This window comes from Salmo salar, chromosome 18, assembly GCF_965601325.2.
Source record: "Salmo salar chromosome 18, fSalSal1, whole genome shotgun sequence".
In the NCBI taxonomy this organism is placed as follows: domain Eukaryota; kingdom Metazoa; phylum Chordata; class Actinopteri; order Salmoniformes; family Salmonidae; genus Salmo; species Salmo salar.
Genome location: NC_138308.1, coordinates 79,476,647 through 79,501,800, shown reverse-complemented (window position 1 = coordinate 79,501,800; position 25,154 = coordinate 79,476,647). Strand labels below are relative to the sequence as shown.

At 42.0% G+C, this 25,154-nt stretch overlaps 1 protein-coding gene across 3 annotated transcripts in view; it reads right to left on the bottom strand.

Moving 5' to 3' along the window:
- LOC106577771 (neuroligin-2) overlaps positions 1-25,154 on the bottom strand; it is a 314,603-nt gene that overhangs the window by 18,962 nt on the left and 270,487 nt on the right. The window lies entirely within an intron of this gene.

Below are 25,154 nucleotides of genomic sequence, written 5' to 3'. Positions count from 1 at the left end.
AGTCGACCGTCCTCTCCCACATTCTACAGTCGCCTATCCTCTCCCATATTCTACAGTTGCCTATCCTCTCCCAAATTCTACAGTCGCCCGTCCTCTCACACATTCTACAGTCGCCTATCCTCTCCCATATTCTACAGTTGCCTATCCTCTCCCAAATTCTACAGTCGCCCGTCCTCTCCCACATTCTACAGTCGCCTATCCTCTCCCATATTCTACAGTCGCCTATCCTCTCCCATATTCTACAGTTGCCTATCCTCTCCCAAATTCTACAGTCGCCCGTCCTCTCCCACATTCTACAGTCGCCTATCCTCTCCCATATTCTACAGTCGCTCGTCCTCTCCCACATTCTACAGTTGCCCGTCCTCTCCCACATTCTACAGTTGCCTATCCTCTCCCATATTCTACAGTTGCCTATCCTCTCACACATTTTGATAAAGGCGATATATAATAAAACATCAAGGCCTGTTAATAAATAAACTGGTTCAACAAGAGATGAAAGGCTGGGTAAGGAGCACTTGTTAAGGGAGAAGAGAGGAGAGAGGAGAGAGGGAAGGGGGGAAGAGAAGATAGATAGATAGTAGGTGTTCTATGACTGTGAGGTTGCCCCGGATAGAGAGAGAGAGAGAGAGAGAGGGAGGATAGAAGCACAGTGTTTCATCTGCCTCCAAGACACCAGGGGTTGGCTCCCGAGCAGGGGGAGGCTGATCAAAGAACTGACACTACAGAGAAGACTCTCTCTCTCACACACACACACATGTACGCACACAAGCGCACACAAGCGCACACATACAAAGACACATATGCTGGGGTTGTCGCCCTCTCTCTAACACACACAATAAGACAGAACTATGCACTCCTCTGTGTGCCGACACACACTGCCACTTGTCTTAGTACCCATACTGCAAGGATAAAACATGCACACATTTGCTACGTGTTTGTGTACGTACTGTGTGTGTGAGAGTGATGGGTGCGTGCCTGCGTGTGCTCACATGCTGCTATGCATCTCTCGCCTCCTTAGGGCTCCATTGACTCTGTATCGCGGAAGATCAGCGGTAAAGAGCTATTGAAATGTAAAGGTCATTTCCGATTGAGCCAACATATGGAGCGTTTACCGTGAATGCAGTCTCAGCAAACGCGGGGACATTGAATTTCAATCGGGCTATACCGTCAGGTTACATAGATTGCACAAGTTCATCTGACTCTAGGGAAGCAGATGAGCTTCATTGCCAAAATCCTAAGTTATTTAAGTTAAGGGTTAAGGTTTGGGATAGGGTGGTGTGTGTGTGTGTGTGTGTGTGTGTGTGTGTGTGTGTGTGTGTGTGTGTGTGTGTGTGTGTGTGTGTGTGTGTGTGTGTGTGTGTGTGTGGTGTGTGTGTGTGTGTGTGTGTGTGTGTGTGTGTGTGTGTGTGTGTGTTTCCAGCTCTGTCATATCCGAGTGTGTGAAAGGAACAGCTGTGTTTGTCTGGCCCTGAATAATCAAACTGGATACTGCTTACAATACTACACACACACCTACAGTACACACACACACACTAGGCCTTAGTGACTAGGGTGACCACATGTCCCGGATTGTGCGGGACAGTCCCGCATTTTGGCCCTTTGTCCCACAACTAAACAAGCACATCCTGCATTTTATCAACAAATTTGTCCCGTATTTCAGTCAGACATTCCAAGCTCTCTCTTTTGCGGTCACGTTGAGCTTATGACAAGATACGCCTATATATCTGGACTATCGGCACTGTCTCGATGCACACTCACAAGACTATACACTGAGTGTGCAACACATTAACAACACCGTCCTACTATTGAGTTGCGCACCCTTTTTGCCCTCAGCCTAAATTTGTCGGGACATCGGGATGCTGGCCCATGTTGACTCCAATGCTTCCCACAGTTGTGTCAAGTTGGCTGGATGTCCTTTTGGTGGTGGACAATTCCTGATACACAGGGGAAACTGTTGAGCGTGAAAAACCCAGCAGTGTTGCAGTATGGTAGCAGGTGCACCTGACACCTACCACCATACCTCGTTCAAAAGCACTTAAATCTTTTGTTTTTCCCATTCACCCTCTGAATCACACAATCCTTATCTCAATTATCTCAAGGCTTAATAATCCTTCTTTAAAACATTTTTAAACTTCCGGTGAAACTGGAGGGCGCGCAATTCACATAAATAATCCGAAGAATTATGGATATTAAACATTTAGGTACATACAAGTGTCTTATTTCGGTTGAAAGCTTAAATTCTTGTTAATCTAACTGCAGTGTCCGATTTACAGTAGGCTTACAGCGAAAGCATGCCATGCGATTGTTTGAGGACGGCACCCCACATCAAAATATTCTTTCCACCGGCACAGTTTTCATAAATTCACAAATAGCGATAAAATATTCACTTACTTTTTGAAAATCTTCCTCTGATTTGGCATCCAAAGGGTCCCAGCTATAACATGTAGTGTCGTTTTGTTAGATAAAATCCTTCTTTATATCCCAAAAAGCCAATTTAGTTGGCGCCATCGATTTCAGTAATCCACTCGTTCAACATGCCAAGATAGGAATCCAAAAATCTCCTCTAAACTTTGTTTCAACAAGTCAAAATAAGTTTCTATTTAATCCTCAGATACCCTAAAATGTAATCAAACTATAATATTTCATACGGAAAGGAGTATGTTCAATAGGAAAGCGATATTAGCAGGTACGCGTTGTCTTCATGGCGCACACACACGAATTTCCAAGCAGATGCGCTTGTACTAAAACTCATTATTTTTACTCGTTTTGGAAGAAACAAGCCTGAAACATTGAACAAAGACTACTGACACCCAGTGGAAACCATAGGAATTGCATACTGGGAGCTAGATTTCATTATTTCCCAATACTTTCCATTGGAAAAGCATGGGCTCTCTCAAAATAAAAAATCTGGTTGGTTTTTCTTTGGATTTTCTCCTACCATATCTATTGTGTTATAGTCTCCTTCATTATTTTAACATTTCTACAAACTTCAGAGTGTTTTCTTTCCAATGGTACAAATTCTATGCATATCCTGGCTTCAGGGCCTGAGGAACAGACAATTTACTTTGGGCACGTCAGTCAGGCAGAAATTGAAAAAAAAGGACCCTAGCCTGTCTCCTCCCCTTCATCTACACTGATTGAAGTGGATTTAACAATTGACATCAATAAGGGATCATAGCTTTCACCTGGATTCCCCTGGTCAGTCTGTCATGGAAAGAGCAGGTGTTCCTAATGTTTTGTACACTTAGTGTATATACACACTCACACGTACTACACTGACACTTTCACACAAAACCCACACATTCACATTCACTAAATATGCCAGTGGCGGTCGGTGCAGTTTAAGATTAGGGAGGACCCATTTTTTTAATGAGCATAGCCTTATTTCTATTACAGCATATTGGATGACTGTCATTAATATTCCATTCACCCATTTCAATGTAACATTGATAGGTTTAGGCTACTACATGATACTTGAATATTCCCTATACCCATCATGAGGTTGCTACGACCGAGGCTACGATTTAAAGTTTACAAGATGAGCAAGATGAGACGTAGGCCAATGTCATATCATCAACCAATCACATTCGTCAAATCATTGAGGTCTATATGTAAATTCCAGCTAAACTTGGAGAGGACAGTTAGGACTAACTACTTACAAAAAGCATGCTTCTGACAATCAGCTATAAAAGTAATTATTAGTTTCTCATTCAACATATTTTCTGCTACTTCACTCAATCCCTTTTTCAAAGTGTCTCCCTGAGACTAACCAGAAATGTTTCCTTCGCCAAACATTCCCAGATTTCCATAAAACAGCCACAAATGTGGTCTCTCGTTTCTACATCACCAAATTTTGCCTAAGGCAAATGAGTAGCAACAGTAGGGGCGCTTCAATGAGGTCCTTCAGTGTACCGGGAGGGGGATTTCTGTGTGTCATCCTCTTGTCTCTCATTTGGGTATTTTAACTGTGGTCACCCTAACACTCTCCCTCTCTCTCTGAACTACATACAAGCACATTACACAGACCTCTCTTTTCCTTCCATTTGCAGTAAGGTGTCAAAGCCAGCTGTCTCTCCTTTCATTCAGACACCTACTAGAAAAGCAGGCAGGAAGGCAGGAAGGCAGGCAGGCCCAACTGTCAGGCTGCTACTCATCTAGCCCAACCAACCCCACCACAGCCTAAATATGTCATTACAATACCCCCCTGCTTACAACGCTGTCACACCAAGACCTAACCTATCATTCTGTTTCATTCTGTCTTTCCTGCCACTTCTTCTTACAGCAGCTGTGAATGGCAAGGCATTTAACAGGCTGAACTACACATAGCACAGGAAAGAGATGGAGGTGGTGGAAGAGGATGAGGAGGAGGAGGAAAAAAGGAGGAGGGGGAAAAAGGAAGAGGTGGAAGAGGACAAAGCAGGAGGAGGAGGATGAGAAAAAGGGGGAGGAAAAAGGAGGAGGAAAAAGGAAGAGGGGGAGGAGGAGAAGAAAAAAGGGGGAGGAAAAAGGAAGAGGGGGAGGAGGAAGAAGAGGAGGCGGAGGAGGGAAGAAGACATACCACAATCTCTTTTTTTTAAATAACACTTACAGTAAGACCACCAGACCGTAAGGGTCTTTGACAACAAGTTACATTTGTTGTTAGTATTTCTTGGCTGTCTCATTGTAATTATTCCGGGGCGCCGTGTGAGGTTCTAAATTATTCAGATTTTGTGTTTCAGTGGCCATGGGAGACCCTCAGCACGGTGTGTGTGTGTGTGTGTGTTGATGATCCCCCTTCTCTCAACCCAAAATAGCAGCAGTCTACTCCCCTGAAAAACAACAGTTGAGATTTGAACAAACAGACAAACAGAGGAGAACCATGGTGGAAGCCAAAAGCAGGCTCTCACCTCTCTTTTCTTTCCCTATTTCCATTTATCTCTCTCTCCCTCTCTCTCTCAATATCCGTTTCTCTTTCTCTCCCTCTCCCTCTCAATCTCTCTCTTTATATCTCTCTTTCTCTCCCTATCTCTCTCAATCTCTGTTTCTCTCGATCTCTGTCTCTTAAAAGCCCTAATCCATTTTCCTCCCCTTTCTCTTTCTTTCAACTAACTCACCCCACTCTCTTCTCTTTCCCTTTCAAATTTCTTGATCCGTTTCCTCTTCCTTTAATCTCACCACTCCCCTCTCTCCTCTCATTGGGACCCTACAGGCGCTGGTCTTGAACTGCTGCTGTCTTGTGAAGTTTTGGTAGTTCAATGGTGGCTGTCTTTCCTGTGTGTGTGTGTGTGTGTGTGTGTGTGTGTGTGTGTGTGTGTGTGTGTGTGTGTGTGTGTGTGTGTGTGTGTGTGTGTGTGTGTGTGTGTGTGTGTGTGATCCCTCCGATGTCAACAACTACAGACCAGTATCCCTTCTTTCTTTTCTCTCCAAAACTCTTGAACGTGCCGTCCTTGGCCAGCTCTCCTGCTATCTCTCTCAGAATGACCTTCTTGATCCTAATCAGTCAGGTTTCAAGACTGGGCATTCAACTGAGACTGCTCTTCTCTGTGTCACGGAGGCTCTCCGCACTGCTAAAGCTAACTCTCTCTCTGCTCTCATCCTTCTAGACCTATCTGCTGCCTTTGATACTGTGAACCATCAGATCCTCCTCTCCACCCTCTCCGAGTTGGGCATCTCCGGCGCGGCCCACGCTTGGATTGCGTCCTACCTGACAGGTCGCTCCTACCAGGTGGCGTGGCGAGAATCTGTCTCCGCACCATGCGCTCTCACCACTGGTGTCCCCCAGGGCTCTGTTCTAGGCCCTCTCCTATTCTCGCTATACACCAAGTCACTTGGCTCTGTCATATCTTCACATGGTCTCTCCTATCATTGCTATGCAGACGACACACAATTAATCTTCTCCTTTCCCCCTTCTGATAACCAGGCGGCGAATCGCATCTCTGCATGTCTGTCAGACATATCAGTGTGGATGACAGATCACCAGCTCAAGCTAAACCTCGGCAAGACGGAGCTGCTCTTCCTCCCGGGGAAGGACTGCCCGTTCCATGATCTCGCCATCACGGTTGACAACTCCCTTGTGTCCTCCTCCCAGAGTGCTAAGAACCTTGGCGTGATCCTGGACAACACCCTGTCGTTCTCCACTAACATCAAGGCGGTGACCCGATTCTGTAGGTTCATGCTCTACAACATTCGCAGAGTACGACCCTGCCTCACACAGGAAGCGGCGCAGGTCCTAATCCAGGCACTTGTCATCTCCCGTCTGGATTACTGCAACTCGCTGTTGGCTGGGCTCCCTGCCTGTGCCATTAAACCCCTACAACTCATCCAGAACGCCGCAGCCCGTCTGGTGTTCAACCTTCCCAAGTTCTCTCACGTCACCCCGCTCCTCCGCTTTCTCCACTGGCTTCCAGTTGAAGCTCGCATCCGCTACAAGACCATGGTGATTGCCTACGGAGCTGTGAAGGGAACGGCACCTCCATACCTTCAGGCTCTGATCAGGCCCTACACCCAAACAAGGGCACTGCGTTCATCCACCTCTGGCCTGCTGGCCCCCCTACCTCTGAGGAAGCACAGTTCCTGCTCAGCCCAGTCAAATCTGTTCGCTGCTCTGGCACCCCAATGGTGGAACAAGCTCCCTCACGATGCCAGGACAGCGGAGTCAGTCACCACCTTCCGGAGACACCTGAAACCCCACCTCTTTAAGGAATACCTAAGATAGGATAAAGTAATCCTTCTAACCCCCCCCCCCCCCTTAAAAGATTTGATGCACTATTGTAAAGTGGTTGTTCCACTAGATATCATAAGGTGAATGCACCAATTTGTAAGTCGCGTCTGCTAAATGACTTAAATGTAAATGTAAATGTAATGTGTGTGTGTGTGTGTGTGTGTGTGTGTGTGTGTGTGTGTGTGTGTGTGTGTGTGTGTGTGTTTGGTGGGGTTTCCAAAATGGATGCTCCTCTCTCTCTCATTTCCTTCTCCTCTCTCTCCTCCAGCATCATCCTTCTCTCTCTGTCCTCTTCCACAGTCGCTCCCTCTTCCTCTACCTCTTTCTTCTCACCATGGATCTTCTTGTTCCCTCACTGCCCCACCTCTTCTCTTTCCCACTCCCTGGGGGTCTCCAACATGTTCCAGTGTGTGCGTGTGTGTGTGTTCGTGCTTGCATGTGTGTGTATGGGTAATGGGGGGTGAAATAGGGGTGCTAGGGGGACTGTTTGGGCAGGGAACATGCAGTACCAGTCAAAAGTTTGGACACACCTACTCATTCAAGGGTTTTTCTTAATTTTTTACTATTTTCTACATTGAAGAATAATAGTGAAGATATCAAAACTATGAAATAACACATATGGAATCATGTAGCAACCAAACAAGTGTGAAACAAATCCAAATATATTTTAGATTTTAGATTCTTCAAAGTAGCTACCCTTTGCCTTGATGACAGCTTCGCATACTCTTGGCATTCTCTCAACCAACTTCATGAGGTAGTCACCTGGAATGCATTTCAATTAACAGGTGTGCCTTGTTAAAAGTTAATTTGTCGAATTGATTTTCTTCTTAATGCTTTGAGCCAATCAGTTGTGTTGTGACAAGGTAAGGTTGGTTTTCAGAAGATAGCTCTATTTGGTAAAATACCAAGTCCATGTTATGGCAAGAACAGCCCAAATAAGCAAAGAAAAATGACAGTCACCATTACTTTAAGACATGAAGGTCAGTATATCTGGAAAATTTCAAGAGCTTTGAAAGTTTCTTCAAGTGCAGTCGCAAAAACGATCAAGCGCTATGATGGAACTGGCTCTCATGAGGACCGCCACAGGAAGGAAAACCCAGAGTTCATTAGAGTTACCAGCCTCAGAAATCTCAGCCCAAATAAATGATTCACAGAGTTCAAGTAACAGACACATCTCAACATCAACTGTTCAGAGGAGACTGCGTGAATCAGACCTTCATGGTTGAATTTATGCAAAGAAACCACTACTAAAGGACACCATTAAGAAAAAGAGACTTGCTTGGGCCAAGAAACACGAGCAATGAACATTAGACTGGTGGAAATCTGTCCTTTGCTTTGATGAGTCCACATTTGAGATTTCTGGTTCCAATTTCTGGTTCTATGTGAGCTCCGCATGTGTGGTTTCCACCGTGAAGCATGGGGGAAGAGGTGTGATGGTGTGGGGGTGATTTGCTGGTGACACTGTCTATGATTTATTCAGAGTTCAAGGCATATTTAAGCAGCATGGCTACCACAGCATTCTGCAGCGATACGCCATCCCATCTGGTTTGCGCTTAGTGGGACTATCATTTGTTTTTCAACAGGACAATGACCCAACACATCTCCAGGCTGTGTAAGGGCTATTTAACCAAGAAGGAGAGTGCTGCATTAGATGACCTGGCCTCCACAATAACCCGACCTCAACCCAATTGAGATGGTTTGGCATGAGTTGGACCACAGAGTGAAGGAAAAGCAGCCAACAAGTGCTCAACATATGTGGGAACTCCTTCAAGACTGTTGGAAAAACATTCCAGGTGAAGCTGGTTGAGAGAATGCCAAGAGTGTGCAAAGCTGTCATCAAGGCACAAGGTGGCTACTTTGAAGAATCTCAAATATAAAATATAATTTGATTTGTTTAACACTTTCTTGGTTACTACATGATTTCATGTGTGTTATTTCATAGTTTTGATGTCTTCACTATTATTCTACGATGTACTAAATAGTAAAAATAAAGAAAAACCCTTGAATGAGTAAGTGTGTCTTGTACTGTACATGTGATTTCCCAGAGGTGCCAGTGTTAGCCTCAGCAGGATATCACAGCCAACGGCTGGCATCAAAGACAAACATGATTGAGGAAAATAAATCATTAAATTAAACGAAAGAACAAAAGAGGAGAGGAGCGTAAAAGATAAAAAGAGAGACCAATTAAGTGCAATCTGCCGTCCATCCCACAGGAACAGCTGTGCGTTAGGATTTAAAAAACGAAACAAAAACAAACAGACAAATAAAAAATGAGAAAAATACCCTGCGTTCATCTGCCAGAGAATGGTGTTCTCCTGAAGACCGTCCCACATCAAAGCCTTAGATAACATAGAACTAGAACCAACTCCTGATCACAGAGGAACTATACAGATTCATTCTATTCAGCTTTATAACATTTTATTGGACTCATATCTACACTTGTGTTGCACTTTCCTCATGCTGTGCTCTCTCCCTGGTTATGAAACTATCTTTATGGTGTGGTTAGGATGTCTGTCTCTCTCTGGTTATGAAACTATCGTTATGGTGTGGTTAGGATGTCTGTCTCTCTCTGGTTATGAAACTATCTTTATGGTGTGGTTAGGATGTCTGTCTCTCCCTGGTTATGAAACTATCTTTATGGTGTGGTTAGGATGTCTGTCTCTCTCTGGTTATGAAACTATCTTTATGGTGTGGTTAGGATGTCTGTCTCTCTCTGGTTATGAAACTATCTTTATGGTGTGGTTAGGATGTCTGTCTCTCTCTGGTTATGAAACTATCTTTATGGTGTGGTTAGGATGTCTGTCTCTCTCTGGTTATGAAACTATCTTTATGGTGTGGTTAGGATGTCTGTCTCTCTCTGGTAATGAAACTATCTTTATGGTGTGGTTAGGATGTCTGTCTCTCTCTGGTAATGAAACTATCTTTATGGTGTGGTTAGGATGTCTGTCTCTCTCTGGTTATGAAACTATCTTTATGGTGTGGTTAGGATGTCTGTCTCTCTCTGGTAATGAAACTATCTTTATGGTGTGGTTAGGATGTCTGTCTCTCTCTGGTTATGAAACTATCTTTATGGTGTGGTTAGGATGTCTGTCTCTCTCTGGTTATGAAACTATCTTTATGGTGTGGTTAGGATGTCTGTCTCTCTCTGGTTATGAAACTATCTTTATGGTGTGGTTAGGATGTCTGTCTCTCTCTGGTTATGGAACTATCTTTATGGTGTGGTTAGGATGTCTGTCTCTCTGGTTATTAAACTATCGTTATGGTGTGGTTAGGATGTCTGTCTCTCTGGTTATGAAACTATCTTTATGGTGTGGTTAGGATGTCTGTCTCTCTCTGGTTATGAAACTATCTTTATGGTGTGGTTAGGATGTCTGTCTCTCTCTGGTTATGAAACTATCTTTATGGTGTGGTTAGGATGTCTGTCTCTCTGGTTATTAAACTATCTTTATGGTGTGGTTAGGATGTCTGTCTCTCTCTGGTTATGAAACTATCTTTATGGTGTGGTTAGGATGTCTGTCTCTCTCTGGTTATGAAACTATCTTTATGGTGTGGTTAGGATGTCTGTCTCTCTCTGGTTATGAAACTATCTTTATGGTGTGGTTAGGATGTCTGTCTCTCTGGTTATGGAACTATCTTTATGGTGTGGTTAGGATGTCTGTCTCTCTCTGGTTATGAAACTATCTTTATGGTGTGGTTAGGATGTCTGTCTCTCTCTGGTTATGGAACTATCGTTATGGTGTGGTTAGGATGTCTGTCTCTCTCTGGTTATGAAACTATCTTTATGGTGTGGTTAGGATGTCTGTCTCTCTCTGGTTATGAAACTATCTTTATGGTGTGGTTAGGATGTCTGTCTCTCTCTGGTTATGAAACTATCTTTATGGTGTGGTTAGGATGTCTGTCTCTCTCTGGTTATGAAACTATCTTTATGGTGTGGTTAGGATGTCTGTCTCTCTCTGGTTATGAAACTATCTTTATGGTGTGGTTAGGATGTCTGTCTCTCTCTGGTTATGAAACTATCTTTATGGTGTGGTTAGGATGTCTGTCTCTCTCTGGTTATGAAACTATCTTTATGGTGTGGTTAGGATGTCTGTCTCTCTCTGGTTATGAAACTATCTTTATGGTGTGGTTAGGATGTCTGTCTCTCTCTGGTTATGAAACTATCTTTATGGTGTGGTTAGGATGTCTGTCTCTCTCTGGTTATGAAACTATCTTTATGGTGTGGTTAGGATGTCTTTCTCTCTCTGGTTATGAAACTATCTTTATGGTGTGGTTAGGATGTCTGTCTCTCTCTGTTTATGGAACTATCTTTATGGTGTGGTTAGGATGTCTGTCTCTCTGGTTATGAAACTATCTTTATGGTGTGGTTAGGATGTCTGTCTCTCTCTGGTTATGGAACTATCGTTATGGTGTGGTTAGGATGTCTGTCTCTCTCTGGTTATGAAACTATCTTTATGGTGTGGTTAGGATGTCTGTCTCTCTCTGGTTATGGAACTATCTTTATGGTGTGGTTAGGATGTCTGTCTCTCTGGTTATGAAACTATCTTTATGGTGTGGTTAGGATGTCTGTCTCTCTCTGGTTATGAAACTATCTTTATGGTGTGGTTAGGATGTCTGTCTCTCTCTGGTTATGGAACTATCTTTAAGGTGTGGTTAGGATGTCTGTCTCTCTGGTTATTAAACTATCGTTATGGTGTGGTTAGGATGTCTGTCTCTCTGGTTATGAAACTATCTTTATGGTGTGGTTAGGATGTCTGTCTCTCTCTGGTTATGAAACTATCTTTATGGTGTGGTTAGGATGTCTGTCTCTCTCTGGTTATGAAACTATCGTTATGGTGTGGTTAGGATGTCGGTCTCTCTCTGGTTATGAAACTATCTTTATGGTGTGGTTAGGATGCTGTCTCTCTCTGGTTATGAAACTATCTTTATGGTGTGGTTAGGATGTCTGTCTCTCTCTGGTTATGGAACTATCTTTATGGTGTGGTTAGGATGTCTGTCTCTCTCTGGTTATGAAACTATCTCTATGGTGTGGTTAGGATGTCTGTCTCTCTCTGGTTATGGAACTATCGTTATGGTGTGGTTAGGATGTCTGTCTCTCTCTGGTTATGGAACTATCGTTATGGTGTGGTTAGGATGTCTGTCTCTCTCTGGTTATGAAACTATCGTTATGGTGTGGTTAGGATGTCTGTCTCTCTCTGGTTATGAAACTATCTTTATGGTGTGGTTAGGATGTCTGTCTCTCTGGTTATTAAACTATCGTTATGGTGTGGTTAGGATGTCTGTCTCTCTCTGGTTATGAAACTATCGTTATGGTGTGGTTAGGATGTCTGTCTCTCTCTGGTTATGAAACTATCTTTATGGTGTGGTTAGGATGTCTGTCTCTCTCTGGTTATGGAACTATCGTTATGGTGTGGTTAGGATGTCTGTCTCTCTGGTTATGGAACTATCTTTATGGTGTGGTTAGGATGTCTGTCTCTCTCTGGTTATGAAACTATCTTTATGGTGTGGTTAGGATGTCTGTCTCTCTGGTTATTAAACTATCTTTATGGTGTGGTTAGGATGTCTGTCTCTCTTTGGTTATGGAACTATCTTTATGGTGTGGTTAGGATGTCTGTCTCTCTGGTTATGAAACTATCTTTATGGTGTGGTTAGGATGTCTGTCTCTCTGGTTATGAAACTATCTTTATGGTGTGGTTAGGATGTCTGTCTCTCTGGTTATTAAACTATCTTTATGGTGTGGTTAGGATGTCTGTCTCTCTCTGGTTATGAAACTATCTTTATGGTGTGGTTAGGATGTCTGTCTCTCTGGTTATTAAACCATCTTTATGGTGTGGTTAGGATGTCTGTCTCTCTGGTTATGGAACTATCTTTATGGTGTGGTTAGGATGTCTGTCTCTCTCTGGTTATGAAACTATCTTTATGGTGTGGTTAGGAAGTCTGTCTCTCTGGTTATGAAACTATCTTTATGGTGTGGTTAGGATGTCTGTCTCTCTCTGGTTATGGAACTATCTTTATGGTGTGGTTAGGATGTCTGTCTCTCTCTGGTTATGGAACTATCGTTATGGTGTGGTTAGGATGTCTGTCTCTCTCTGGTTATGAAACTATCTTTATGGTGTGGTTAGGATGTCTGTCTCTCTCTGGTTATGAAACTATCTTTATGGTGTGGTTAGGATGTCTGTCTCTCTCTGGTTATGAAACTATCTTTATGGTGTGGTTAGGATGTCTGTCTCTCTCTGGTTATGAAACTATCTTTATGGTGTGGTTAGGATGTCTGTCTCTCTCTGGTTATGAAACTATCTTTATGGTGTGGTTAGGATGTCTGTCTCTCTCTGGTTATGAAACTATCTTTATGGTGTGGTTAGGATGTCTGTCTCTCTCTGGTTATGAAACTATCTTTATGGTGTGGTTAGGATGTCTGTCTCTCTCTGGTTATGAAACTATCTTTATGGTGTGGTTAGGATGTCTGTCTCTCTCTGGTTATGAAACTATCTTTATGGTGTGGTTAGGATGTCTGTCTCTCTCTGGTTATGAAACTATCTTTATGGTGTGGTTAGGATGTCTGTCTCTCTCTGGTTATGAAACTATCATTATGGTGTGGTTAGGATGTCTGTCTCTCTGGTTATGGAACTATCATTATGGTGTGGTTAGGATGTCTGTCTCTCTGGTTATGAAACCATCTTTATGGTGTGGTTAGGATGTCTGTCTCTCTGGTTATGAAACTATCTTCATGGTGTGGTTAGGATGTCTGTCTCTCTCTGGTTATGGAACTATCTTTATGGTGTGGTTAGGATGTCTGTCTCTCTGGTTATGAAACTATCTTTATGGTGTGGTTAGGATGTCTGTCTCTCTCTGGTTATGAAACTATCTTTATGGTGTGGTTAGGATGTCTGTCTCTCTCTGGTTATGGAACTATCTTTATGGTGTGGTTAGGATGTCTGTCTCTCTGGTTATTAAACTATCGTTATGGTGTTGTTAGGATGTCTGTCTCTCTGGTTATGAAACTATCTTTATGGTGTGGTTAGGATGTCTGTCTCTCTCTGGTTATGAAACTATCTTTATGGTGTGGTTAGGATTTCTGTCTCTCTCTGGTTATGAAACTATCTTCATGGTGTGGTTAGGATGTCTGTCTCTCTGGTTATTAAACTATCTTTATGGTGTGGTTAGGATGTCTGTCTCTCTCTGGTAATGAAACTATCTTTATGGTGTGGTTAGGATGTCTGTCTCTCTCTGGTTATGAAACTATCTTTATGGTGTGGTTAGGATGTCTGTCTCTCTCTGGTTATGAAACTATCTTTATGGTGTGGTTAGGATGTCTGTCTCTCTGGTTATGAAACTATCTTTATGGTATGGTTAGGATGTCTGTCTCTCTCTGGTAATGGAACTATCGTTATGGTGTGGTTAGGATGTCTGTCTCTCTGGTTATGAAACTATCTTTATGGTGTGGTTAGGATGTCTGTCTCTCTCTGGTTATGGAACTATCTTTATGGTGTGGTTAGGATGTCTGTCTCTCTGGTTATGAAACTATCTTTATGGTGTGGTTAGGATGTCTGTCTCTCTCTGGTTATGAAACTATCTTTATGGTGTGGTTAGGATGTCTGTCTCTCTCTGGTTATGAAACTATCGTTATGGTGTGGTTAGGATGTCGGTCTCTCTCTGGTTATGAAACTATCTTTATGGTGTGGTTAGGATGTCTGTCTCTCTCTGGTAATGAAACTATCTTTGTGGTGTGGTTAGGATGTCTGTCTCTCTCTAGTTATGAAACTATCTTTATGGTGTGGTTAGGATGCTGTCTCTCTCTGGTTATGAAACTATCTTTATGGTGTGGTTAGGATGTCTGTCTCTCTCTGGTTATGGAACTATCTTTATGGTGTGGTTAGGATGTCTGTCTCTCTCTGGTTATGAAACTATCTCTATGGTGTGGTTAGGATGTCTGTCTCTCTCTGGTTATGGAACTATCGTTATGGTGTGGTTAGGATGTCTGTCTCTCTCTGGTTATGGAACTATCGTTATGGTGTGGTTAGGATGTCTGTCTCTCTCTAGTTATGAAACTATCGTTATGGTGTGGTTAGGATGTCTGTCTCTCTCTGGTTATGAAACTATCTTTATGGTGTGGTTAGGATGTCTGTCTCTCTCTGGTTATGAAACTATCTCTATGGTGTGGTTAGGATGTCTGTCTCTCTCTGGTTATGGAACTATCGTTATGGTGTGGTTAGGATGTCTGTCTCTCTCTGGTTATGGAACTATCGTTATGGTGTGGTTAGGATGTCTGTCTCTCTCTAGTTATGAAACTATCGTTATGGTGTGGTTAGGATGTCTGTCTCTCTCTGGTTATGAAACTATCGTTATGGTGTGGTTAGGATGTCTGTCTCTCTCTGGTTATGAAACTATCTTTATGGTGTGGTTAGGATGTCTGTCTCTCTCTGGTTATGGAACTATCGTTATGGTGTGGTTAGGATGTCTGTCTCTCTGGTTATGGAACTATCTTTATGGTGTGGTTAGGATGTCTGTCTCTCTCTGGTTATGAAACTATCTTTATGGTGTGGTTAGGATGTCTGTCTCTCTGGTTATTAAACTATCTTTATGGTGTGGTTAGGATGTCTGTCTCTCTTTGGTTATGGAACTATCTTTATGGTGTGGTTAGGATGTCTGTCTCTCTGGTTATGAAACTATCTTTATGGTGTGGTTAGGATGTCTGTCTCTCTGGTTATGAAACTATCTTTATGGTGTGGTTAGGATGTCTGTCTCTCTGGTTATTAAACTATCTTTATGGTGTGGTTAGGATGTCTGTCTCTCTCTGGTTATGAAACTATCTTTATGGTGTGGTTAGGATCTCTGTCTCTCTGGTTATTAAACCATCTTTATGGTGTGGTTAGGATGTCTGTCTCTCTGGTTATGGAACTATCTTTATGGTGTGGTTAGGATGTCTGTCTCTCTCTGGTTATGAAACTATCTTTATGGTGTGGTTAGGAAGTCTGTCTCTCTGGTTATGAAACTATCTTTATGGTGTGGTTAGGATGTCTGTCTCTCTCTGGTTATGGAACTATCTTTATGGTGTGGTTAGGATGTCTGTCTCTCTCTGGTTATGGAACTATCGTTATGGTGTGGTTAGGATGTCTGTCTCTCTCTGGTTATGAAACTATCTTTATGGTGTGGTTAGGATGTCTGTCTCTCTCTGGTTATGAAACTATCTTTATGGTGTGGTTAGGATGTCTGTCTCTCTCTGGTTATGAAACTATCTTTATGGTGTGGTTAGAATGTCTGTCTCTCTCTGGTTATGAAACTATCTTTATGGTGTGGTTAGGATGTCTGTCTCTCTCTGGTTATGAAACTATCGTTATGGTGTGGTTAGGATGTCTGTCTCTCTCTGGTTATGAAACTATCTTTATGGTGTGGTTAGGATGTCTGTCTCTCTCTGGTTATGAAACTATCTTTATGGTGTGGTTAGGATGTCTGTCTCTCTCTGGTTATGAAACTATCTTTATGGTGTGGTTAGGATGTCTGTCTCTCTCTGGTTATGAAACTATCTTTATGGTGTGGTTAGGATGTCTGTCTCTCTCTGGTTATGAAACTATCTTTATGGTGTGGTTAGGATGTCTGTCTCTCTCTGGTTATGGAACTATCTTTATGGTGTGGTTAGGATGTCTGTCTCTCTCTGGTTATGAAACTATCTCTATGGTGTGGTTAGGATGTCTGTCTCTCTCTGGTTATGGAACTATCGTTATGGTGTGGTTAGGATGTCTGTCTCTCTCTGGTTATGGAACTATCGTTATGGTGTGGTTAGGATGTCTGTCTCTCTCTAGTTATGAAACTATCGTTATGGTGTGGTTAGGATGTCTGTCTCTCTCTGGTTATGAAACTATCTTTATGGTGTGGTTAGGATGTCTGTCTCTCTGGTTATTAAACTATCGTTATGGTGTGGTTAGGATGTCTGTCTCTCTCTGGTTATGAAACTATCGTTATGGTGTGGTTAGGATGTCTGTCTCTCTCTGGTTATGAAACTATCTTTATGGTGTGGTTAGGATGTCTGTCTCTCTCTGGTTATGGAACTATCGTTATGGTGTGGTTAGGATGTCTGTCTCTCTGGTTATGGAACTATCTTTATGGTGTGGTTAGGATGTCTGTCTCTCTCTGGTTATGAAACTATCTTTATGGTGTGGTTAGGATGTCTGTCTCTCTGGTTATTAAACTATCTTTATGGTGTGGTTAGGATGTCTGTCTCTCTTTGGTTATGGAACTATCTTTATGGTGTGGTTAGGATGTCTGTCTCTCTGGTTATGAAACTATCTTTATGGTGTGGTTAGGATGTCTGTCTCTCTGGTTATGAAACTATCTTTATGCTGTGGTTAGGATGTCTGTCTCTCTGGTTATTAAACTATCTTTATGGTGTGGTTAGGATGTCTGTCTCTCTCTGGTTATGAAACTATCTTTATGGTGTGGTTAGGATGTCTGTCTCTCTGGTTATTAAACCATTTTATGGTGTGGTTAGGATGTCTGTCTCTCTGGTTATGGAACTATCTTTATGGTGTGGTTAGGATGTCTGTCTCTCTCTGGTTATGAAACTATCTTTATGGTGTGGTTAGGAAGTCTGTCTCTCTGGTTATGAAACTATCTTTATGGTGTGGTTAGGATGTCTGTCTCTCTCTGGTTATGGAACTATCTTTATGGTGTGGTTAGGATGTCTGTCTCTCTCTGGTTATGGAACTATCGTTATGGTGTGGTTAGGATGTCTGTCTCTCTCTGGTTATGAAACTATCTTTATGGTGTGGTTAGGATGTCTGTCTCTCTCTGGTTATGAAACTATCTTTATGGTGTGGTTAGAATGTCTGTCTCTCTCTGGTTATGAAACTATCTTTATGGTGTGGTTAGGATGTCTGTCTCTCTCTGGTTATGAAACTATCGTTATGGTGTGGTTAGGATGTCTGTCTCTCTCTGGTTATGCAACTATCTTTATGGTGTGGTTAGGATGTCTGTCTCTCTCTGGTTATGAAACTATCTTTATGGTGTGGTTAGGATGTCTGTCTCTCTCTGGTTATGAAACTATCTTTATGGTGTGGTTAGGATGTCTGTCTCTCTCTGGTTATGAAACTATCTTTATGGTGTGGTTAGGATGTCTGTCTCTCTCTGGTTATGAAACTATCTTTATGGTGTGGTTAGGATGTCTGTCTCTCTCTGGTTATGAAACTATCTTTATGGTGTGGTTAGGATGTCTGTCTCTCTCTGGTTATGGAACTATCTTTATGGTGTGGTTAGGATGTCTGTCTCTCTCTGGTTATGAAACTATCTTTATGGTGTGGTTAGGATGTCTGTCTCTCTCTGGTTATGGAACTATCGTTATGGTGTGGTTAGGATGTCTGTCTCTCTCTGGTTATGAAACTATCTTTATGGTGTGGTTAGGATGTCTGTCTCTCTCTGGTTATGGAACTATCTTTATGGTGTGGTTAGGATGTCTGTCTCTCTGGTTATGAAACTATCTTTATGGTGTGGTTAGGATGTCTGTCTCTCTCTGGTTATGAAACTATCTTTATGGTGTGGTTAGGATGTCTGTCTCTCTCTGGTTATGAAACTATCTTTATGGTGTGGTTAGGATGTCTGTCTCTCTCTGGTAATGAAACTATCTTTATGGTGTGGTTAGGATGTCGGTCTCTCTCTGGTTATGAAACTATCTTTATGGTGTGGTTAGGATGCTGTCTCTCTCTGGTTATGAAACTATCTTTATGGTGTGGTTAGGATGTCTGTCTCTCTCTGGTTATGAAACTATCTTTATGGTGTGGTTAGGATGTCTGTCTCTCTGGTTATTAAACTATCGTTATGGTGTGGTTAGGATGTCTGTCTCTCTCTGGTTATGAAACTATCGTTATGGTGTGGTTAGGATGTCTGTCTCTCTCTGGTTATGAAACTATCTTTATGGTGTGGTTAGGATGTCTGTCTCTCTCTGGTTATGGAACTATCGTTATGGTGTGGTTAGGATGTCTGTCTCTCTGGTTATGGAACTATCTTTATGGTGTGGTTAGGATGTCTGTCTCTCTCTGGTTATGAAACTATCTTTATGGTGTGGTTAGGATGTCTGTCTCTCTCTGGTTATGGAACTATCGTTATGGTGTGGTTAGGATGTCTGTCTCTCTCTGGTTATGGAACTATCGTTATGGTGTGGTTAGGATGTCTGTCTCTCTCTAGTTATGAAACTATCGTTATGGTGTGGTTAGGATGTCTGTCTCTCTCTGGTTATGAAACTATCTTTATGGTGTGGTTAGGATGTCTGTCTCTCTGGTTATTAAACTATCGTTATGGTGTGGTTAGGATGTCTGTCTCTCTCTGGTTAAGAAACTATCGTTATGGTGTGGTTAGGATGTCTGTCTCTCTCTGGTTATGAAACTATCTTTATGGTGTGGTTAGGATGTCTGTCTCTCTCTGGTTATGAAACTATCGTTATGGTGTGGTTAGGATGTCTGTCTCTCTCTGGTTATGAAACTATCTTTATGGTGTGGTTAGGATGTCTGTCTCTCTCTGGTTATGAAACTATCTTTATGGTGTGGTTAGGATGTCTGTCTCTCTCTGGTTATGAAACTATCTTTATGGTGTGGTTAGGATGTCTGTCTCTCTCTGGTTATGGAACTATCTTTATGGTGTGGTTAGGATGTCTGTCTCTCTCTGGTTATGAAACTATCTCTATGGTGTGGTTAGGATGTCTGTCTCTCTCTGGTTATGGAACTATCGTTATGGTGTGGTTAGGATGTCTGTCTCTCTCTGGTTATGGAACTATCGTTATGGTGTGGTTAGGATGTCTGTCTCTCTCTGGTTATGAAACTATCTTTATGGTGTGGTTAGAATGTCTGTCTCTCTCTGGTTATGAAACTATCTTTATGGTGTGGTTAGGATGTCTGTCTCTCTCTGGTTATGAAACTATCGTTATGGTGTGGTTAGGATGTCTGTCTCTCTCTGGTTATGCAACTATCTTTATGGTGTGGTTAGAATGTCTGTCTCTCTCTGGTTATGAAACTATCTTTATGGTGTGGTTAGGATGTCTGTCTCTCTCTGGTTATGAAACTATCGTTATGGTGTGGTTAGGATGTCTGTCTCTCTCTGGTTATGCAACTATCTTTATGGTGTGGTTAGGATGTCTGTCTCTCTCTGGTTATGAAACTATCTTTATGGTGTGGTTAGGATGTCTGTCTCTCTCTGGTTAAGAAACTATCTTTATGGTGTGGTTAGGATGTCTGTCTCTCTCTGGTTATGAAACTATCTTTATGGTGTGGTTAGGATGTCTGTCTCTCTCTGGTTATGAAACTATCTTTATGGTGTGGTTAGGATGTCTGTCTCTCTCTGGTTATGAAACTATCTTTATGGTGTGGTTAGGATGTCTGTCTCTCTCTGGTTATGGAACTATCTTTATGGTGTGGTTAGGATGTCTGTCTCTCTCTGGTTATGAAACTATCTTTATGGTGTGGTTAGGATGTCTGTCTCTCTCTGGTTATGGAACTATCGTTATGGTGTGGTTAGGATGTCTGTCTCTCTCTGGTTATGAAACTATCTTTATGGTGTGGTTAGGATGTCTGTCTCTCTCTGGTTATGGAACTATCTTTATGGTGTGGTTAGGATGTCTGTCTCTCTGGTTATGAAACTATCTTTATGGTGTGGTTAGGATGTCTGTCTCTCTCTGGTTATGAAACTATCTTTATGGTGTGGTTAGGATGTCTGTCTCTCTCTGGTTATGAAACTATCTTTATGGTGTGGTTAGGATGTCTGTCTCTCTCTGGTAATGAAACTATCTTTATGGTGTGGTTAGGATGTCGGTCTCTCTCTGGTTATGAAACTATCTTTATGGTGTGGTTAGGATGCTGTCTCTCTCTGGTTATGAAACTATCTTTATGGTGTGGTTAGGATGTCTGTCTCTCTCTGGTTATGGAACTATCTTTATGGTGTGGTTAGGATGTCTGTCTCTCTCTGGTTATGAAACTATCTCTATGGTGTGGTTAGGATGTCTGTCTCTCTCTGGTTATGGAACTATCGTTATGGTGTGGTTAGGATGTCTGTCTCTCTCTGGTTATGGAACTATCGTTATGGTGTGGTTAGGATGTCTGTCTCTCTCTGGTTATGAAACTATCGTTATGGTGTGGTTAGGATGTCTGTCTCTCTCTGGTTATGAAACTATCTTTATGGTGTGGTTAGGATGTCTGTCTCTCTGGTTATTAAACTATCGTTATGGTGTGGTTAGGATGTCTGTCTCTCTCTGGTTATGAAACTATCGTTATGGTGTGGTTAGGATGTCTGTCTCTCTCTGGTTATGAAACTATCTTTATGGTGTGGTTAGGATGTCTGTCTCTCTCTGGTTATGGAACTATCGTTATGGTGTGGTTAGGATGTCTGTCTCTCTGGTTATGGAACTATCTTTATGGTGTGGTTAGGATGTCTGTCTCTCTCTGGTTATGAAACTATCTTTATGGTGTGGTTAGGATGTCTGTCTCTCTCTGGTTATGGAACTATCGTTATGGTGTGGTTAGGATGTCTGTCTCTCTCTGGTTATGGAACTATCGTTATGGTGTGGTTAGGATGTCTGTCTCTCTCTAGTTATGAAACTATCGTTATGGTGTGGTTAGGATGTCTGTCTCTCTCTGGTTATGAAACTATCTTTATGGTGTGGTTAGGATGTCTGTCTCTCTGGTTATTAAACTATCGTTATGGTGTGGTTAGGATGTCTGTCTCTCTCTGGTTAAGAAACTATCGTTATGGTGTGGTTAGGATGTCTGTCTCTCTCTGGTTATGAAACTATCTTTATGGTGTGGTTAGGATGTCTGTCTCTCTCTGGTTATGAAACTATCGTTATGGTGTGGTTAGGATGTCTGTCTCTCTCTGGTTATGAAACTATCTTTATGGTGTGGTTAGGATGTCTGTCTCTCTCTGGTTATGAAACTATCTTTATGGTGTGGTTAGGATGTCTGTCTCTCTCTGGTTATGAAACTATCTTTATGGTGTGGTTAGGATGTCTGTCTCTCTCTGGTTATGAAACTATCTTTATGGTGTGGTTAGGATGTCTGTCTCTCTCTGGTTATGAAACTATCTTTATGGTGTGGTTAGGATGTCTGTCTCTCTCTGGTTATGGAACTATCTTTATGGTGTGGTTAGGATGTCTGTCTCTCTCTGGTTATGAAACTATCTCTATGGTGTGGTTAGGATGTCTGTCTCTCTCTGGTTATGGAACTATCGTTATGGTGTGGTTAGGATGTCTGTCTCTCTCTGGTTATGGAACTATCGTTATGCTGTGGTTAGGATGTCTGTCTCTCTCTAGTTATGAAACTATCGTTATGGTGTGGTTAGGATGTCTGTCTCTCTCTGGTTATGAAACTATCTTTATGGTGTGGTTAGGATGTCTGTCTCTCTGGTTATTAAACTATCGTTATGGTGTGGTTAGGATGTCTGTCTCTCTCTGGTTATGAAACTATCGTTATGGTGTGGTTAGGATGTCTGTCTCTCTCTGGTTATGAAACTATCTTTATGGTGTGGTTAGGATGTCTGTCTCTCTCTGGTTATGGAACTATCGTTATGGTGTGGTTAGGATGTCTGTCTCTCTGGTTATGGAACTATCTTTATGGTGTGGTTAGGATGTCTGTCTCTCTCTGGTTATGAAACTATCTTTATGGTGTGGTTAGGATATCTGTCTCTCTGGTTATTAAACTATCTTTATGGTGTGGTTAGGATGTCTGTCTCTCTTTGGTTATGGAACTATCTTTATGGTGTGGTTAGGATGTCTGTCTCTCTGGTTATGAAACTATCTTTATGGTGTGGTTAGGATGTCTGTCTCTCTGGTTATGAAACTATCTTTATGGTGTGGTTAGGATGTCTGTCTCTCTGGTTATTAAACTATCTTTATGGTGTGGTTAGGATATCTGTCTCTCTCTGGTTATGAAACTATCTTTATGGTGTGGTTAGGATGTCTGTCTCTCTGGTTATTAAACCATCTTTATGGTGTGGTTAGGATGTCTGTCTCTCTGGTTATGGAACTATCTTTATGGTGTGGTTAGGATGTCTGTCTCTCTCTGGTTATGAAACTATCTTTATGGTGTGGTTAGGAAGTCTGTCTCTCTGGTTATGAAACTATCTTTATGGTGTGGTTAGGATGTCTGTCTCTCTCTGGTTATGGAACTATCTTTATGGTGTGGTTAGGATGTCTGTCTCTCTCTGGTTATGGAACTATCGTTATGGTGTGGTTAGGATGTCTGTCTCTCTCTGGTTATGAAACTATCTTTATGGTGTGGTTAGGATGTCTGTCTCTCTGGTTATTAAACTATCGTTATGGTGTGGTTAGGATGTCTGTCTCTCTCTGGTTATGAAACTATCGTTATGGTGTGGTTAGGATGTCTGTCTCTCTCTGGTTATGAAACTATCTTTATGGTGTGGTTAGGATGTCTGTCTCTCTCTGGTTATGGAACTATCGTTATGGTGTGGTTAGGATGTCTGTCTCTCTGGTTATGGAACTATCTTTATGGTGTGGTTAGGATGTCTGTCTCTCTCTGGTTATGAAACTATCTTTATGGTGTGGTTAGGATGTCTGTCTCTCTGGTTATTAAACTATCTTTATGGTGTGGTTAGGATGTCTGTCTCTCTTTGGTTATGGAACTATCTTTATGGTGTGGTTAGGATGTCTGTCTCTCTGGTTATGAAACTATCTTTATGGTGTGGTTAGGATGTCTGTCTCTCTGGTTATGAAACTATCTTTATGGTGTGGTTAGGATGTCTGTCTCTCTGGTTATTAAACTATCTTTATGGTGTAGTTAGGATATCTGTCTCTCTCTGGTTATGAAACTATCTTTATGGTGTGGTTAGGATGTCTGTCTCTCTGGTTATTAAACCATCTTTATGGTGTGGTTAGGATGTCTGTCTCTCTGGTTATGGAACTATCTTTATGGTGTGGTTAGGATGTCTGTCTCTCTCTGGTTATGAAACTATCTTTATGGTGTGGTTAGGAAGTCTGTCTCTCTGGTTATGAAACTATCTTTATGGTGTGGTTAGGATGTCTGTCTCTCTCTGGTTATGGAACTATCTTTATGGTGTGGTTAGGATGTCTGTCTCTCTCTGGTTATGGAACTATCGTTATGGTGTGGTTAGGATGTCTGTCTCTCTCTGGTTATGAAACTATCTTTATGGTGTGGTTAGGATGTCTGTCTCTCTCTGGTTATGAAACTATCTTTATGGTGTGGTTAGGATGTCTGTCTCTCTCTGGTTATGAAACTATCTTTATGGTGTGGTTAGAATGTCTGTCTCTCTCTGGTTATGAAACTATCTTTATGGTGTGGTTAGGATGTCTGTCTCTCTCTGGTTATGAAACTATCGTTATGGTGTGGTTAGGATGTCTGTCTCTCTCTGGTTATGCAACTATCTTTATGGTGTGGTTAGGATGTCTGTCTCTCTCTGGTTATGAAACTATCTTTATGGTGTGGTTAGGATGTCTGTCTCTCTCTGGTTATGAAACTATCTTTATGGTGTGGTTAGGATGTCTGTCTCTCTCTGGTTATGAAACTATCTTTATGGTGTGGTTAGGATGTCTGTCTCTCTCTGGTTATGAAACTATCTTTATGGTGTGGTTAGGATGTCTGTCTCTCTCTGGTTATGAAACTATCTTTATGGTGTGGTTAGGATGTCTGTCTCTCTCTGGTTATGGAACTATCTTTATGGTGTGGTTAGGATGTCTGTCTCTCTGGTTATGAAACTATCTTTATGGTGTGGTTAGGATGTCTGTCTCTCTCTGGTTATGGAACTATCGTTATGGTGTGGTTAGGATGTCTGTCTCTCTCTGGTTATGAAACTATCTTTATGGTGTGGTTAGGATGTCTGTCTCTCTCTGGTTATGGAACTATCTTTATGGTGTGGTTAGGATGTCTGTCTCTCTGGTTATGAAACTATCTTTATGGTGTGGTTAGGATGTCTGTCTCTCTCTGGTTATGAAACTATCTTTATGGTGTGGTTAGGATGTCTGTCTCTCTCTGGTTATGAAACTATCTTTATGGTGTGGTTAGGATGTCTGTCTCTCTCTGGTAATGAAACTATCTTTATGGTGTGGTTAGGATGTCGGTCTCTCTCTTGTTATGAAACTATCTTTATGGTGTGGTTAGGATGCTGTCTCTCTCTGGTTATGAAACTATCTTTATGGTGTGGTTAGGATGTCTGTCTCTCTCTGGTTATGGAACTATCGTTATGGTGTGGTTAGGATGTCTGTCTCTCTCTGGTTATGGAACTATCGTTATGGTGTGGTTAGGATGTCTGTCTCTCTCTGGTTATGAAACTATCGTTATGGTGTGGTTAGGATGTCTGTCTCTCTCTGGTTATGAAACTATCTTTATGGTGTGGTTAGGATGTCTGTCTCTCTGGTTATTAAACTATCGTTATGGTGTGGTTAGGATGTCTGTCTCTCTCTGGTTATGAAACTATCGTTATGGTGTGGTTAGGATGTCTGTCTCTCTCTGGT